The sequence below is a fragment of the Uloborus diversus genome, chromosome 7, assembly GCF_026930045.1.
Source record: "Uloborus diversus isolate 005 chromosome 7, Udiv.v.3.1, whole genome shotgun sequence".
In the NCBI taxonomy this organism is placed as follows: Eukaryota; Metazoa; Arthropoda; class Arachnida; order Araneae; family Uloboridae; genus Uloborus; species Uloborus diversus.
Window position 1 is genome coordinate 112,663,976 of NC_072737.1, and position 18,033 is coordinate 112,682,008.

The window sequence follows — 18,033 nt, forward strand, 5'->3', positions numbered from 1 at the left end:
TTCAATCTTCGAGTTGAACCGAACCATTGCATCGGTCACTCGTCTGTGTCAGTGCCATTGAGCTTTATAGCTCAATGGTCAGTGCTAATTCTATATGAGCTACCAGTTTGTTTGGCACTCTTGGCTTCCTTAAGAGGTTTTCCACCTCCAGCTCAGTCACTTCCTGCTAATAAGCACTAAATTGCAATCCTCGGCTGGAATGACTGAGTTGGCGGTGTATTTCATGCTTACATATGTATTTTGTTACTACCATTTTTTAATGTTCAACTACATGTCTAGTACGGATACATTACAAAGCCCGAAGTTCGAAATCCTCGGAACTTCGGCATGTCTCAATTCCGGAATTTTCCGAATTTCAGAGCATTTGCTATTTAACATTACATTCATTCCCTTTTCAATTTATATTGAGGAAAAGAAAACAATGTGATTTCTAGGTGTAGTCGTAAGAGTTGACCCCCGACCTTATAGTCAAAAATAAATAAATAAGTCTCCTCAGAGCAACACTAAGACATCTAATCCGAGGAACAACGCTAAGTCAATTCGCTAACTACTGTTGCTTTGAGGCGACGATATAACGTCCAGACAAAAAAAAAAAAAAAAAAAATCAAAATATAGTCTACAAAAAGTATTAAAAGGAAAAAAAAAAAGGAAACAGTAAAAGACCCCCCCCCCCCGAACGCAAATTCGTTTTTCTCTCTCTCCTAAATGCGTGTAATCTTAAAGAGAAGATCTCAAGTGAAGTATCGCAAGCCGCTTGAAATGAATAAGGTTTGTGTGATGTGCAGCGGTTTCGATATTGTCAAAATGGATGGCGATCTGCGGATTCGGGCAAAATTGTAAATTTTGCCGATTTTTATTATTTTTTGATGGAAAGACACAAATTAATTAAAAAAAAAAGATACTTTCGAAAATAAAATAATAACACTTTGACAAAACGTCCGAATTTTGGAATTTCCGAAGTCCAATTTGGGACTTTCTTCTGTTAGTGCAATCTTTTTTTAGTACGAAAGTATTGATTATTTCCGGAAAACAAGGCGTGAAGTAAGTTGCCGATTATGTTATTTCAAAAATTGGAAAAGGAAATCCGATGAAAATTGATTTCGCTTGAGATACATTTTGGAGGAGAAAAGAGCATTATTTGTAATAAACTCTATCATTGATGTCACTATCATATCTAACAAAATAATTAATGAGTTTTGTCCACATACCTGCTGTGGGACCACAATCAATGAGTGCTTGTGCTGACACCTGGGAAACAATGCTGTTTTCTGACATCATCTTTATCAGTTCTTTTCTCTCTTTCCTTAGTTTTGAATTAACGGTATTGTACTCTTCACACTGCTTGCAAAATTCGCAGCCGCACTTGCTGAAGGGACAGCCTTCGCCTTTCTTATGACCTGCCAGTTTAACAAAAACATTATGATTCTGACACTTTGCACACATGGGCACACGTTTAGCTCTCATGGTTGTTTCGTTACGTAGTTCAGCCGTACAATTCGATGATGAATTTTCTTGCAATAATAAATTTAAGGACACACTATGGTTATGGCATCTTGAAACCATGTACTCGCATCTTTTCTTCGGGGTTGGTAAATATGGAGTTTGTGAATCATCCATCGGCATCAATTAAAGGTTAACTGCAGCAATACTGATTAAGTTGCAGAAGACAAGATGGTTCGTCAAACTCAATACATCTTTGTGCATGATAACACAATTTTTGAAGTTGCTTCCCACGTTTCTGCAAAGGCAAAAATCAAATTCCACTTATTCAGACCTCTTCTAGAACTGGGTCTGCACCTCATGCACATTCACCGAACAGTTACGACCAAAAGAGAACTTGAAATCAAAATTATGATTTCCTTAAAACTAAACCATCATGTATCTGGACATTAAAATGTAAGTTAGTCCTCTTGTTTACTTCAATATTATAATCTTGATCTTAACCAAAACTACTTTAAATAGTGTAAAACTGATATTTTGTAGTAAAAGTTAAAGTCAAAGTTATGATCTTATCGGGAGTTTTTCGTAATTAGAAGTTTAAATTTCACAATTTAAAACTTTTGGATTTGCCTCAAACTACTTTTTCAAATGCTTCTATAAAATTTACAATCTTTAGCTCAGAACGTCAAACGCTATCACAAAATGTATCAGAATATATTGAACACTGAAACTGCTATCAGCTCTTCATTTACGGATGAAAATAACTATTCGCTCTGAAGCATCTTCATATACAAATACAATATAGTTCTGCAATGATCACAGAAGTTTTCAAACTAGATTTGAAACGCCTCAAACTGGCTTCAATTGATTAGACAGAGTTTACAAGGTTCAAAAAGCAGAGTACTTTCATTTGCAGATAAAACTATTTTTACTGAAGCATTTTCATATAAAAAGATAATAAAATAATATCTTTCTACAATGTTTGCAAAAGCAATCTCAGCCTGCGTACATTAATGCTAAAACTAATATAACCTCCTCATTTTCAGACGAAAATAAATATTTTCACTGAATCATCTTCATAGACAGTAAAAGAATATTTTTCTGAAATGCTTGTAAATTTCACAAACTAGATTTTAAATGCCGCAAACTAAATTCCAAATACTACAAACTAGTTTTCAAATACCTCAAACTAGTCTTCAAATATCCGAAACTAGTCTTCAAATGCCACAAATTTGTTGTCAAATGACACAAACTAGTTTCAGGTATCTTCAAGTTAGTCTTCAGATGATTAGGTTTCAAGTGAAATAAATTAGTCTTCAAATATCCCAAACTAGTCTTCAAATGCCACAAATTTGTCGTCAAATGACACAAACTAGTCTCAAAAGCCACAAAATCAAAGGCCACAAACTAGTCTTCAAAGGCCACAAACTAGTAGTCTTCAAAGGACACAAACTAGTAGTCTTCAAAGGTTGTAAACTAGAAGTCTTCAAAGGAAACTAACTAGTCTTCAAATGCCGCACACTAGTCCTCTAAAGCCAAAAACTAGTTTTCAACTGCCACAAACTAGGCTTTCAGGACCAAATCTACAAGCTTTTACGCAGAACTTCAAGCAGCAAAGTCTCCAACTGCTTCAGAACGATGATTTATGATGACGTTTTTCTACAGGGGATGACTCTTGATATCATTGCAGCTAATTATCGCTTTAAGCTTCAAAGTGTTCTAATACGTTGATATATTTCTTCAGAAGGAGGAGGGGGTATTTCTGACAATCGTCTCACTTGGAGGCTGAACCAAATGTGTCGCGAAAGAAAAGTTTGTTTCAGGATTCTCGACCAGAATGCGACATTTTGGCTGCTGCCCAGGATTTTCGTCTACGGCAGTAACTACTTTTTTACTCTTGAATAAAAGCTCCTCTATCAGCATTGTTGGTTCTAGTTTTCAAAAACGTAGCAAGCTTCATCAGTACTAGATTCTGAGAGGGCGTCAAGTGTTTCGGCCACTAGGCTACGACCGCAAGTTCTTTTTAAGACAGTAGCGAAGATAAGCCAACCGTGAACCCCGCAAAAAAAGTGCTGAAGAGATTCCACAAGAAGACATCATCTGTCATTCGTAAGCTGATTACGGCTCTGATTTTTTATTTTAAAATAAAAGAGCTTGAAAGAAATTGGGTTTAATTTTAAACATAACTTTATGAGTTAAATTTAGCCTTGAAAACCCGATTACGTACAATCTGAGTAAAAAGGAAAAACTCAATATGCATGTACTATTTTTACAGTTAAAAAACAAAGAGTCCCACTTACAAATATTGCTTGTCTTTGTCTAACAAATCATTAAATAAATAAATAAATAAGTAAAAAAAAAAACACACGCAGAAGAGCCATTTTGAATTTACCAAGGTTCTTTAAAACAATGTTAAAATTTTTATTCCAAAGATTATATTCCATAATTGTTTCTTTAAACTTTACTCACAAAGTAGATTTTATTTGAGTATTGCTCTCCGTTAACACTGAGCAACAGTACGTACTATACGTTTCAATGTGCCTACTAAACCAATTGCGACAAAATATTCGAAACTTTGAACCAGACCGCAATCAAAACAAAGTGACCTGTCAACCACTTCTAAAATCAATGCTCTAGAAGCTTAAAAATTTGATTTTCCATTTTAAAAAACAAGCTAACCATTGAACAAGACTTACCGTCAAAATAAAATTATTTGCCAAAAAAACACGAACAACAATCATTAACTAAGATGAAAAATTCAATTAAAATGCAAAAAATGCAAAATTAAAGCGTATTGAGTAAAAATGGCAACAGCTATTTCAGCCCTGGGAAAATTTTTGCTATTCTGTCAGTAGATAATAGCTCAGTAAGATGATAATTTCCTCCAATGACTCAAAACGTACACCAAAAGTACATAGCAAATACGCGAAATTAATTTTATTTAAAAAGAAAAACCTGTGGCGAATCTGCTCCACACAACATAAGTAAAGCGAATTTTCCTTCATCCGACAAATAACCCATTGATTTCTTAACCAACCAATCAAGTTGTTAGAGAAATGCTATGAACTGTATGATGCTACTTAATCCATGACATATCAACGAAAATAGAGCAGAATATTGCGGGGAGAGGGCGGTTACATATGCATCTGGGATAAATTTTACGCAAAATGCATTCATAATTTCTACTTGTATTTTAATTTAAACTTGCGTAATACCACAGAAAGTGGAATGAGCTGCCTTTAAAAATTGTACGAAATTCATGTTTACGTAAAATATTTTTTAAAGAAATCTTGAGGGGGGAGACAACAAATTATCGCCCCGGGTGATATCCGTGCTAAGAATGCCACATAAGCCGAAAGTAATGTTTAAAAAGAAACGAATTCTTGATGGCTTTTTGACCGTACCTCCCTTCGTCCTGCTCTTTCAGTCATTGGGTGAGAGACACTAAAAATCTCAGCGTTCTTTTTCAACGCATCCACTCGTCCACTGTCAATCGCTTTGCCTACTCCGCCAATATATGCAGACATTCCTTACATACGATTAAAAAGTAGGAACTTTTTTTTTTTTTTTTTCACTCGACATCGCGTGGTTGACACTGAAATAGTTAAACAAAAATATTTGGCGAGGATATTGTCTTTTTATATTCTGATGCGTTAGAGTTAAGAGAGCGTCCAGAGTTATTTTCTCCATTTTACTTGAACACTCTCAGTTCAAAACCGAAGCAAGAGAGAGGAGGGGGAGAAAAAAGATGCAAAAGTAATGTTTTGATTTTTTTTTTTTTTTGAGCAATCAAGATTGCCAACTGATTTTATTTTGTCGTGGCTTGACATTTCTCAATCTGTTTTCCTTGAGATTGGTAGGTAGCGAGTCACGTGATTCACGTTTTTGTGTGTTTAGTGTTTATTTTATGATTATTATTATTATATGCAGATAAATCTTTTCGCATCTCTTTGATCTTCTTTTTTTTTAATTTTATTTATTTTGCTTTATTTGCTTTGCAAAAGAAATCTTTTCGCAAATATTTTTATTCTTTTTTATTATTATTTTTTTCCCTTCTTCCTTTCCTTCTTTTGGTAATTTGTTTTGGCTTGAATATTCTTTGCACTGTCTATTACTTTATTATTTAATTTCAAACGCTTAAATGGTTATTCTTTAAAGCGCATCCAACGTTAGAATTTCTTAAACTAAAAGCACTTAATGAATTTATTTGGAAAATGCATTTCTTTCTTTATTTTCGTTTAAAATAAATATGTTTTTTTTAATTTTAATATTGCAAATTTTTTAAATCTATATTTTAGTTAATATTGCAACTGCGTACATTTCTCTTTTTAAAGATGAGATCTATGTTTTAATGATTGCTTCACATATTAATAACAAAAAAAAAAAAAAAAAAAAGAAAGAAAAAAGAAAAAACCAGTAGTGTCCTTTTTGTGCAATTTTATTACGCATAAAAATCTGAAAAGACTGAAAAATCATAATTTTTGGAAACAGTAGTGAGCAATCATGACTGAAATTGTTATTTTCCTAACTTTTCAAAAAAAAAAAAAAAAATCAATTTTTAAAAAATCAACAAGGTTTGGAAGAAATTTAGCTTTCGTTATCAATACCATTGCAGGAGAAGGTTGCTGAAACACTAAGCGTTTCTATTTAAACAGAAGTATTTTGAGCGAATTCAATACGATATTGCGTTTATCATTCTCTTGCTAAATTCGTATTTACTCTTTCCTGAACAAAGATTTATTTTTGCCACTTTACCTAAATGCTCAAATTCCGAGGCAAGAGGAAGAAAAAAAGCGCAAGGAATGTTTAGCTTTCTGCAACGAAGTTTGAAGATGAAGAAGTAGCACTCAGCACGCTTGGCAAGTGACTTCAAAGTGAATTTACTACCAGAGGATGCAGGTACACAACGTAGTTGAAATGCAAAACAAAGTGTATTTTGAGCGCACGCTTCTCCTTTCTTTTGTTTCATACAGCTTGTTGACTGATTGAGGGGATTTTGGATTGAAGTTAATCCAAAATTGTCTTGAAGTCGGAAGCAACTTAACTACGAAAGAACTAGAAACCGAATTGAAGATCGAACATTTTTCTGGTTTAGTGTGAATAAACTACATCTGAAGAATTAATGCAAAGATTCATACAAGAATTGGTATCGAAGAAAACCTTGATGCAAACAAGTACTAATTAATTTTGTCACCAAAGGAGGGTGGCGCAGGCAAATGTTTTTCTCGATAATATTGAATTTGAACGCCCTGTCTCTTGCACGGCTTCAAATAAATTTTATATTCAATTCATTTGTTTTTGGTGCTAATTTTCTTGTGTGGGGGGGGGGGGAGCAATGGAACGTTTTCCTCGTTTTATCTGAGCTACTGCCAAGAAACGGACCGACATGGTTGAGAAAATACGTGTTAGTGAAATTTCGCAAACATAATAAATCGTGGTAGTCGCGATATTACGTATAAGTACTGAGTAAGCCTTATACGTAAGCTTTCATATAAAATATGTAGTTTCAAAAAATATTAATACAGCGGGACCAGCTCGAGAAGTTTCCCAGAAGACCAGGAGAAAAAACTTCTTGAGCGAGAAAACTACTTAAACAATAAACAAACAACGAAAATCAATAACTGAGTAGTTTGGTATGGCACCTTTTTTTTTTTTTTTTGTTATATTTGACATTCAGTTAATAAAAATTTAACTTCGTAAAGAATTTAGAGCATATTTTCAGAATTACTAAATTACCCAAATTAAATCATGTTACCTCTACCCAACTAATTACAAAACGTTCATTTTCGCTATGATGTAGGGTAGATGTAGTGTAGAGTAGTGACTGGATACTTCAGCGCAATTTCATTTTCAAAATTTATAAAAATATATGCCGTTTAAAACTAGCATTTGCCATATGACTGTAAAAACATAAATATTATACGTATATATTTTTTAAATGTTAAGATTTTCCGTCTAGTTTTGTTTTTTTTTTTTTGGGAGGGGGGGTAGAAATCATGGGGGGGGATGCACCATCTCAGTGAATGAACACCCCTAACCAAACCCTGATCTTGAAATTGAGCGCTCATACAAAAAATCAATAGGGCCTATAACCGATCACTAAATTTCTCCCCCCCCCCCCCAAATAAAAATTAAATTTTTAAACGAGTGCTATTTGTTTGTTATTAACTACTTTAATATTTCTACCTATTTTCTGTAAATTTGTAATCAATCGTTGCAAAATTTACTTTTATAATTTAGTATATGTTCTTTAATTCCTTTATTTTATTCTTTTATTAATTTTTTGCTTTCTTGAGCTGCCGGTTCCTCAGGGGTCTGGGCAGTAGGTCTCCCCGCACTGCGGGGTCTGCGAGTAGGGTATATAGGCGGCTGGTGCACCAAAAAGGGGGGGGGGAGAAGGTAAAAAAATTGTAGAGGTTAAGGGCGTGGCCCTTGAAGCTGATTTTTTTTTTGGTAAAATAGGGCTATATTAATGGCTTTTAATATCACTGATTTAATAATTTCTAAAACTGTGGAATATGGCGTCAAAAATTGGGATGGATGACTGCAGTAGACTTTTCCCTTCCATTAAAAAGTTCCATTCTTAAGAAATAAGATGAGAAAAGTTCCTATATTCATGATTTTTACTTTCGTAAAATGAATCAACCACCCTATAAAGCAATCATTTTTCAATCATTCATTATTTTTTTACTCTTTAAAGTGTGGGGGCTACGCCCCTTTATCTTTGCAAGTTGCCCCCTTTGCATCCCCAGTACGATTCGCCTGTGGGTATAAAGTTCCGGGACTGTCCCCAAGCAGTTGACAAAAATCGAATTTTCTAATACTAGTTTTCTTTTTGGAAACGTATTGGAAAAAAGTTAGCACTGCGAATTCACTTCAGAAACTTTTTTTGAAGCTTTCTGCTGCTTCTTCTTTTTAGTGTTATAACATTTTTTTTTAAAACCACGAGCTGTGTATTTACTGGTAAGAGTAGGGGGATCGTTGAAAATTGCCAAAGAAAAAAAAAAAAAAAAAGAAACCAGCGGTAGTTTTCCCGGTGAAGAATGTATAAGTTCATTAAAAAAACATAAATAGATTACAATATGAATTCAGTTAAATGTCAACAAACACTCTAATAACTCCAATTGGGAAGAAGCTAGATCCACTTCTTTGTTAAAAGATACTTCTTAGTGCTCTAAGTTATGCTTGTTAACATATTTAATGAATTTTAAGATTGCATCCATTGATTTCTTAGAACGCTTTGCGGCGAACCTTTACATTGTCAAGGGATTTCGCCTCATCAAGCTGTCGCGCTTCCAATACAGGAATACTAGTCCCAGTTGACTAGTTTTGAAGGAAGTCTTGCATTTCCTGACCAATTTTGCATTAAAAACAATAACTATTTTTTGAATCTCAGTTTTCATTTTAATTCGCACTTATTCTGAGGTAGAATAACGTTTTCGGTTTTTTGAATTTATGCAGCTGTATTTTACATACAATATTTCAGTTTTTACATTTATCAAGACTGTGTCTCATATTTCAGTTTCATTATACAGATGAATTGTGTACATAATAACTTTCCTCGATAAGACATGAATTAGACTTACATTCTTTACCCCAAAGTATTTTGAGATATCACTAACACTAAGTAATAATTTCATTGAGCAGGTATGGCTTGTTTAAGTAAAACAATTGATTTACTAATAACTGAACAATGAATACATAAACTAAATGTTACTGCTCGTACTAAATAATGTTTGGTAAACAGATATACAAAGCAAAACAAATAATTAAGATCTGAAGAACTTGACATTTCTCCTTTTTTTTAGTTTCTAGTTTTGGCTCTTGCATTGGAAAATAAAATAGATAAATCAACCATAAAAAGTAGCGGTTGGGGGGGGGGTCACCCTTACCTTTGAATCGCCGCCACTGTCTTTCAGACTTGCTTAAAGTTGTAACAATAGGATACATGAATTAAATCAAATTTAACTGATCATATAGATTTCACGAAAAATGTGTTGGTAACCCCCCGCCCGAAACAAAAGTTTGGTTACGGACCTGATTACATACATTTCAAACTCCCACCAGTCCAGGAGGTCTTATTGAAAGAAATATACTACCAATAAAGCAACAACGCTGATTTTACTATAGAAAGAACCTACAAGTCCCCCCCCCCTTACCCCAACTGTTTGATAGATGTACCTTTCCTATTGCGGCAGATATCAACTCCCTAGTCTAATTGTTGTTTCTCTCGCCACAACATGTCATTATAAATCTTAGAAAATGCGATTGTGATCTTTTGGCGTAAAGCTTGCAAATCACGTGGTCCACGGGTCGGGAACTCACGATCTTTGATGTAACATCATAAAAAACATCGCTCGGAGTTAGGTCCGGAGAACACGGTGGCCACGGAAGAAAGTGATTGTCATCATCAGAACCTCTTTAAATTCAACGGTTTGGAAGCTCGTTATTGAGGAACGTCTGTCAGATAATGGGGGTTGCTCCATTTTGTTGGAAAATGAACGGCCACTGATCGTGACGTGTTACAGCGAGTGACAGAAGAATTATTTTTAGGAGAAAGTGGCAGGTAGTTGAGAGCTAGGCATCCTTTGATGAGTGTTTCTTCGTTTCTAATGGCATTTCTTTATTTGTACTACTTCATTACGTGGTACACGGCTTTAATCCGCCGCGTTGCGGACATTTGTTAAACAAAACTTGTAGATTCTTTTTCTACAGTAAAGTCAACGCTGTTGCTGTATTGGTAATATGTTTCTTCGATAAACCTTCTACGCCCTGAAGGAATTTCCGCAAAACCTGGGCACTTTGTGGCATCCCTCGCTAATTCTTGCCACCCCAGGGTGCCGTGGCATTTTGAGGACCATTGAATTAAAGTATGATTATCATTTTTAAATAAAATTTTCAAGTATCCCTTGCTGACATGCTTAAACATGCGGTGTTTCTCTTTTTTTAAATATATATTTTTTCCAACGGGAAATTTTTTTCAGACATGGGGCTCAAAAGAGTGAATCCAATACTTTGGTATTACACCAAAAAATAAATGAAAAAATTATAAAATACATCTTTAGAAAAAAAATGAAGATCGCTTCTGATGATTTAAAAAATATTTTAGTGGGGAATACATCCATGAGTCTCCGAACTTGCTACAGATATTCATACTTTTGAATTTTTCCTCTCTGTAGTTCCTCAGAAGAATTTTAAGGGTAAATATAATGGTCCCTTCCCCTCCAAATAAAAATAGTGGAAACTATGGATAACTGAAAACTGTTTTAAGGGGACGCCATTTCTAAAAATTGGTGGTTGATGGGAAAAACGATAGTCATATTTAGATTAAGGGGGTTATTTAAATAAGAATCAGCAAGAAGGGCGTAATTGTGAAATAAACTAGTGACCTAGAGTATTTAACTGCAGAATAACGACTACCAGCGTATCAGTTATTATGAATTCAAGTGGTGAAAAATTTGGAACATTAGCTACTTAATGAAGTAATGTAAATAGAGATTTGCCATAAGAATACGAAGAAAACCTCATCAAAGGTTGCCTAGCTCCAAATTACCTGTCACTTTCTCTCCTTTTGATTTATAGCAATCCTGAAGTGAGGGTGTTGTACTGTCAAGGAGGAAGCTTCTGAAGGTATTTCTTATTCAACTACAACCCTTCTTTCTATCGCTCATCCGGATTCATCGCGCTTTTCTTCTGTCTCTCGATTACTACATAAGACTCTCACACTACTTCTGACACGATTTTCGCAGATTCCTATACAGAATGATCACTAGGACCTAACTTTGACCATCGTTTTCCCTTATCACATCCCACGTTTTGGAAATCTCACCTCCTTTAATTCAGTTTCTCTTAGTTTCATTATGTTTATTTGTAGGGAAAAGGTGCATTATATTAGCCATTATAAGGTCATAAAGGTGCATTATATTAGCCAATTGCTCAGAAGGACTTTCGTCCTTCTGAGCAATTTCAAGAAGTTATAAAGAATGGAAAGCTGTGCGTCCCCAGAAATATAAACATACATTAATGTTTTATTATCAGCATAATTAATTTCATCGTTAATTTTAAGTACATCTGTGAATAACAAATAATTCGAGAAGAACAACATGAATTTTTTTTGGACAAGAGCTCATAGGACTAAGTTCGATATTTTGGTTTTACAGCAAAAAATGAGTGAAAACATTATGAAATACACCCCTTGGAAAAAAAAAGATCGTTTCCAATGATTTAAAAAATATTTTAGGTGGAATACACAACATGAGTCTCCCAACTTGCAACAAATGTTCATGCTTTTGAACTTTGCACCTATCCAATTCCTCAGAAGAATATGAAGATGGCTGCATCGGAGCTCAGAAGAAATAAGCTCCCGCACTTCCTTTCAAATTTAAGCAAATTTTAAATTTTAGGCGAAATTTAGGCTATTTACGCGTAAAAAGCAAGTTGTGGGGATTATAGGACTTCTGAACTTTTGGCAGAAATCAAACACTGGTTTGAAGTCTGTACCCTGCATACTCGAAATGTTAAATTGTTAAACTTTGTGAACCTTTTTCTACAAAAGTTTTAAGGATAGAACAAATTAAAATTTTCAGGTAATATCTAAGTTTAAATGATATCTTTTAAAGTGAAGTCTAAAGTGATATCTAAAGTGTTCAAGTGATATCAAAAAGTTTACAGAAGTAAGTTATTAAGGAAATTCTGTTGATTTCATACATTATTAAATATTAACCAAAAATTACTTTTGAAATTAAAAAAAAAAAAAATCGTTTTTGACCAAAATAACTACTGTTTAGGAAAAAGTGTATGTCTTATAGCTGAAATTTCACTTCAGTACAACTATGAGTTTACTAACGAAAATACTCGGCGTTACCTAGGTCCGTAATACTTGTGAGAAGCAATCGCTACTTTCATTCGTTTTCTGTTTTAACTGAAAGAACTCAAAATACACTGCTTTAAAAAACGGATTTCTTCCTTAAACATAAAAGTAATATAGCAATAAGAGCGAAACAACTAAGAACGAAATAGTATTCAGTTAGATACAAAAGCACTACATTTAAGCATATAAAATTTTGAAGAATTAAAAAAAAAATGAATTAACAAACACAAAGATCACTAAAAAAAAACAGTGCGCTTTTTTTATTAATTTAGTTAAATAGTACACACACACAGCTCCCTACTATGTTTCCCAAAGGGTGGAAAAAGTAGAGTTTCCAAATATTTAAATGACTTGAAATTCATGTTTGCTCCAGAGAAGCTTTGATTTAAAATTTTTATTATGATCACTATTAATACTACTGTTGCAAGGAAACGAACGTTTTTTGTAACAATGGATTTTATATTTAATCGTTTAGTGGGGAAATTGCATGAAATTTACTGTTTTCCATCATTACCTTTTTAAACTACGTTTTTTCGGAATAAATTATAACCTATGTTGCTTCCTGATAAGGTAGCTATCTGTGGTGAAAAAATGATTAAAATCGGTCGAGTAGTTTTGAAGCTTACTCCAGGCATACATACAGAAGTAGCCATTTATGTGTACAGATAAATAAAATGTGGTGTAAATTTCAAGGAAATATGCAAAGTGGTTTTTTGGAAAAAGGAATATGAGTTTTTAAAATTTACATTTTGAGAAAATCGTGTTTGGTAGTAAAATTTATCCTACATTTTAATGCATTCCCGCCCCATAGTTAACATTCAAATTGAGTTACTTTTAATCTATAGAAAGATAAATTTAATGTCGCTAAAAGTTTGAATATTTTTAATACATAAAAATTGAAAAAATTGCTTTTTTAAAGAAGGTTTTAGGATGCCAACTAAACGGTACCCTAAACTTAGGGTACTTAAGGCCAACTGGCCAACCTTAGTAAGGTGAAACCAACTTAGGGTACGTAAGGTGAAATTCAGGCTATCTAAGTGTAAAAACAAGTTCTGGGAATGATAGAGCTCCTGCACTTCTTCTTTACTAATAATAAAGCTGAAAGTCTCTCTGTCCGGATCTCTGTCTGTCAGGTTCTCACTCTGTCTGTCAGGATCTCTGTGACGCGCATAGCGCCTAGACCGTTCGGCCGATTTTCATGAAATTTGGCACAAAGTTAGTTTGTAGCATAAGAGTGTGCACCTCGAAGCAATTTTTCGAAAATTCGATGTGGTTCTTTTTCTATTCCAATTTTAAGAACAAAATTACCATAAGATGGACGAATAAATTACGAAATTATCATAACGTGGAACCGTAACATGAGCACAAGCCAATTGGCGAGAAAATTCACCATGCATTATTTGTAAATATACAGGCGAACCAAAAGACCTTTTAATTTTTCTATTACGGGCAAAGCCGTGCGGTATCACTAGTTTGATGTAAAGAAAGTCCTGAATGGAAATTTAAAATGGAAAAAAGAGTGTCGACTCACCGGATTTGTTTTCCTGCTGCCTTTTAATCTTCGCATCTCGGCTGGCCTTAACTTTCTGCTTACTATTTTTCCTAGTTTTATGAGTATTTTTGCACAGAACGCACCTGCAATTTCTCGTCTTGCAGACTACTGCATGGCCGTACTCGTACAAATGAAGCTCACCGTGATTCTTACATGTGACACAATACTTTTTCTTCCTCTCGTTCGGCTTCGTTTGAGAAGCCGGCAGTCGAGCCGATTTCGCTGTCCGCTCGCTGGAGTCCTCGAGAGGGCTCTTGGACAAGGCATTGCATTCGAATTCGAATCCATTCACAGGGGGTATCCAGAGCAAGTACTGACAAGGGTTCCACATTGCTTTCGGCGCGAGGCTTCGGAAACTGCCTGCTAAAGACACTCCGTAGTGGCTCTTTTCCAAGCACTCTGTCATCCAGGCAGGAGCAACCCCTGAGATTTCGAGTTTCTCTTTTGATTCTAGACATTTTCTCCGCCTAAAGAAAGGTTTCCAGACAACGACCTCAGCGCTCTGTGGACATGTTTAGGGGTTGGTCCTTTCGCTTTTGTTTCATCTGCATTTTGCACTTTCTGATTACACAGTGACCATGAGAAGACTCATTGGCGGCTCGTACGAGGGGGCAGGGGGGCAACTGCCCTCTCACTTCCAAAAGTTTTGGCCCCCTCACTTTTCAGAGTGAAAAATTAATGATAGATTGAAAATGATTTGTAATGGTATTGTTTTGTTTCACTAAAATAAAAACTAAAAATTTCAAATAATGGATTTTTTTTCAAGATACAGTCGAGCCCATTGGCGGATCCAGAGCATCCTGTTAGGAGGGGCGATTGAGTGATACATCATAGGGAGGGGGGGGGGGGGGGGCTAATAAAAACAAAATTAAAAAAAAAACGTAAGAACTGAGAAGCATTTTCTTTTTTTTTTTCGAACAATGTGTATTGTTCAGAGTTTGAATGAAAGGTATAAGTTTCGAGTACAAAGAATAAAAAATTGAAGGAAAAAAAATTCTACTAATATTCTGGATGCATTATCTAAATTAAACCCTTCAACTTTTGATTCGTTTGAGGACTCGTGAAGTACTTTCAGTACCATTCAGATCCTCAATTGAACTTTTTTCCTTATAAAAAAAAGGTTGCAGAAAGAAAGGTACCGAATAACATAATGACGATAAAGGTATCGAAAATAATGAAATACTAAAATTGCATTTTGAATAAAATTTGAAGATAGTTATGGATTCGTTTGTTGGTTGAGTTTTTCAATATTCGCGCATAAGTAGGAGTGTTTGCAGGCTCTAATCCGAAAATTTTTGTCAGAATCACATTTTTAGACTATTTGGTGGTTAATAAGGGGAAGGGAAATTTGGAGGTCCCTCTTCGGAATTTTTTCAAAATTTAAGGATATATTTGCGAAAACACAAATGTTTGCTATCTTTTTCTTTCTGAAGGTAAAGGATGAGATTCAGGTAATCTCCTCAATCGTTTTTTGATATTAGAGCTCCAAAAATGCAATTTTAGATATCTTTAGTAATGCTAAAAACCAGGGGGTTCGCAGGCTTCCCCCCGGAAATAATTTCGGAATTGAAGTCCTAAAAACGCAATTGTAGGCCATCTTTGATGACGTAGCAGAAGACATGGCGTTCAGAAGTTTTCCCCAGAGACTTTTCGACGTAGGAGTTCCAAAAACGTTGTTTTTGACGATCTTTGATGATGTTGCAAGATGAGGAGAAGAGGACATGGGGGATCCTTTCCGGAAAATTTTCGAAATTGTAGTCCTGAAAACGCAGTGTAAGCCATCTTTTATAACATAGGAGGAAGAAACGGGGTTTGAAATTTTCCATCGGACATTGTTCGAAATTGTAGGCTTGAAATGCGATGGTTGGTCATCTTTGGTAACTTTAAGGGGAGGGATGGGTTCAAGTGCTATCTCTCAACTTTTCTACATTGAAGCTTCAAAAACGTAATGATAGTGGATCTATATATGTTAGGGAAGGACTCAAGATCGGGGGCTTTCCTACGGAACTGTTGCGGAATTGAATTTCTAAAAATGTAACTGAAGTTCCTCATTAACGACATTTTCGAAAATGTTTTCGATTCCGGCGATTTTTTCCAAATTGAAGCTCCAAAAACTCAAAGTTTTTGACGATCTTCGATGACATTGGAGAGAGGGGAATGAGAGACTCTCCCCTGGAAAATTTTTGGAATTGAATTCGTAAAAATACAGTTGCAGGCGATTTTTTGAGATGTGTTGGGAGGAGGGAGAGAGGAGATAGTTCGGTGACCTTTTCTCGTAAATTTTTTGAATTTACAAACTTTTTTTTTGGGGGGGGGGGGGCGATCGCCCCGCAATCGCACCCCCTGTGGATCCGCCACTGGTCGAGTCCGCTAATTGGAATATCAGTTAAAAGAATATCCCGTTTTATGTAATATGTTTTCAATGTAGCAAACCATTGCAATATGTCATTTTGATAACGGATAATGGAATATCCTGCTTATTAGAACAGTTTTTCGTGTCAAATACAATATTACATTAAGCGGGCTGAACTGTATTCCATCAAAATGAAACTTTTAATTGGAACGGGGAAGTCGACAGTGGCCATCTGTCCGATGCCACATTTCCCGTTTTCACAGGCCATTTAATCAACGGTGTTAAAAATCAATAATATTTTCCAATTTTACAAAAAAGAAAATAAAAAATTGCTTTAGAGGCGCCGCCTCCTAACCTCTTTCCCTCCCACTTCTTTTGATCCCTTACTTTTTTGTTGCAGCAACCACCTATTGATGGAATGATGAAAATTTAATCATTCGTCTGACAATAGATTAGTTTATTTTTTATTTTACATGTCTCAGTGCAGAGCTGATTGACCAATAGTGGAAAAGTTTTACATTGACGTTGATAGCTGATTATTTATCCATTTATTCTTGTCGTTTGGTAGAAACATTTTTCTTTCAGGGGAAATTGTCTTGTTTCTTCCAGGGCTGCGGAGTTAGAGTTGGAGACGGGCAGATTTTGGGATAAAAATGTCCGAGTCGGAAGTCGAAGGTTGAAAACTCCAAGAGTCGGAAGCGGTTATTTTCCCTCAAGGTCCGCAACTGTGCCATTGCTTGTAGATTCAGAGTCGGAATTTTGAGATAACAGAGTCAGAGTCAAAATCTCTCAATTTAACGGAGTCGGAGCGTGAGTCCGTCATTTGCCTCCAACACCGCCGCCCTGTGTCTTTTTTTTTTTTTTTGAATGCTTGATTTGGAAGATGTTGCTATGTGAAATAAAAATGGTAGGCTGGTATTGAGGTTACGTAATTAAAATAATTATTAACGTTTTGAATGATAATAATTTATTATTAAGTTTTTCAAAATATTTTTTTTGTCCAATCTTAATAATTTCAATCCGTCGTTTCTCATGCTATTGTCTTTGTGATTGGTAGCTAATGAGTCACGTGATCCATTGTTTTACGTGGCTAGTGGACAGTAATTTCGGTTATGTCGTGTCGCCATAGGAAGATAGCGAATTATGAAAATTCATTGCTTCGTTTTCTCGCCAATTTTCTTTGCCAGCAGGAGAAAACAAAAAACAAAATTCTCTCATTGATCTTGCCCCATCAGTACTTCCAACCACACAATAAGACCAAGCTTACATCAGTTTTTATTGCTCAAATTTATCATTGACCTTGTTGGAAATGGTTTTTACAGTTGTACTGGTTTTCAGAATAGACTTCTTTAAAATGTATCTAACATAGGCAAGCAGAACTGCAATATGAACTACACCGCTTGATTAGTTTAGTTCGACACGAAGCAATTATACAATTTTATTCTTTTCAAGGATTCACTTTTGCCAAATCATAGTTGGTTGGTTCTATTAGATTTAATGGCGCAAAAGCCGTAATAGTACAGAGCCAAGTGTTTCTTTTAAAAAGGTCGAATGTTGGAGAATGGTACTAAACTGTATTTTAGAGTAGAGCTTAACTTTCATGGGAGTTCCCGGGAGAATGGCACAGTCCTCAAAAACTTAATGTGTTATTTTGAAACTAAAAAAAAAGCTCTTTATCACAAGAATCGCGTTTTTTTAAATGTATATATATATTTTTAATTACACCAAATATTATTTGAATTATCAATAAAAATCTCAAGTGTGCTTATTATATATGAATTTGAAGTAAGAACGGGTGAGCTCCAATACGTAACAATT

The 18,033-nt window shown here is 34.9% G+C and overlaps 1 long non-coding RNA gene across 1 annotated transcript in view; it reads left to right on the forward strand.

Moving 5' to 3' along the window:
- LOC129225984 (uncharacterized) overlaps positions 1-18,033 on the forward strand; it is a 210,169-nt gene that overhangs the window by 2,031 nt on the left and 190,105 nt on the right. The gene's annotated exons all lie outside the window — the stretch shown is intronic.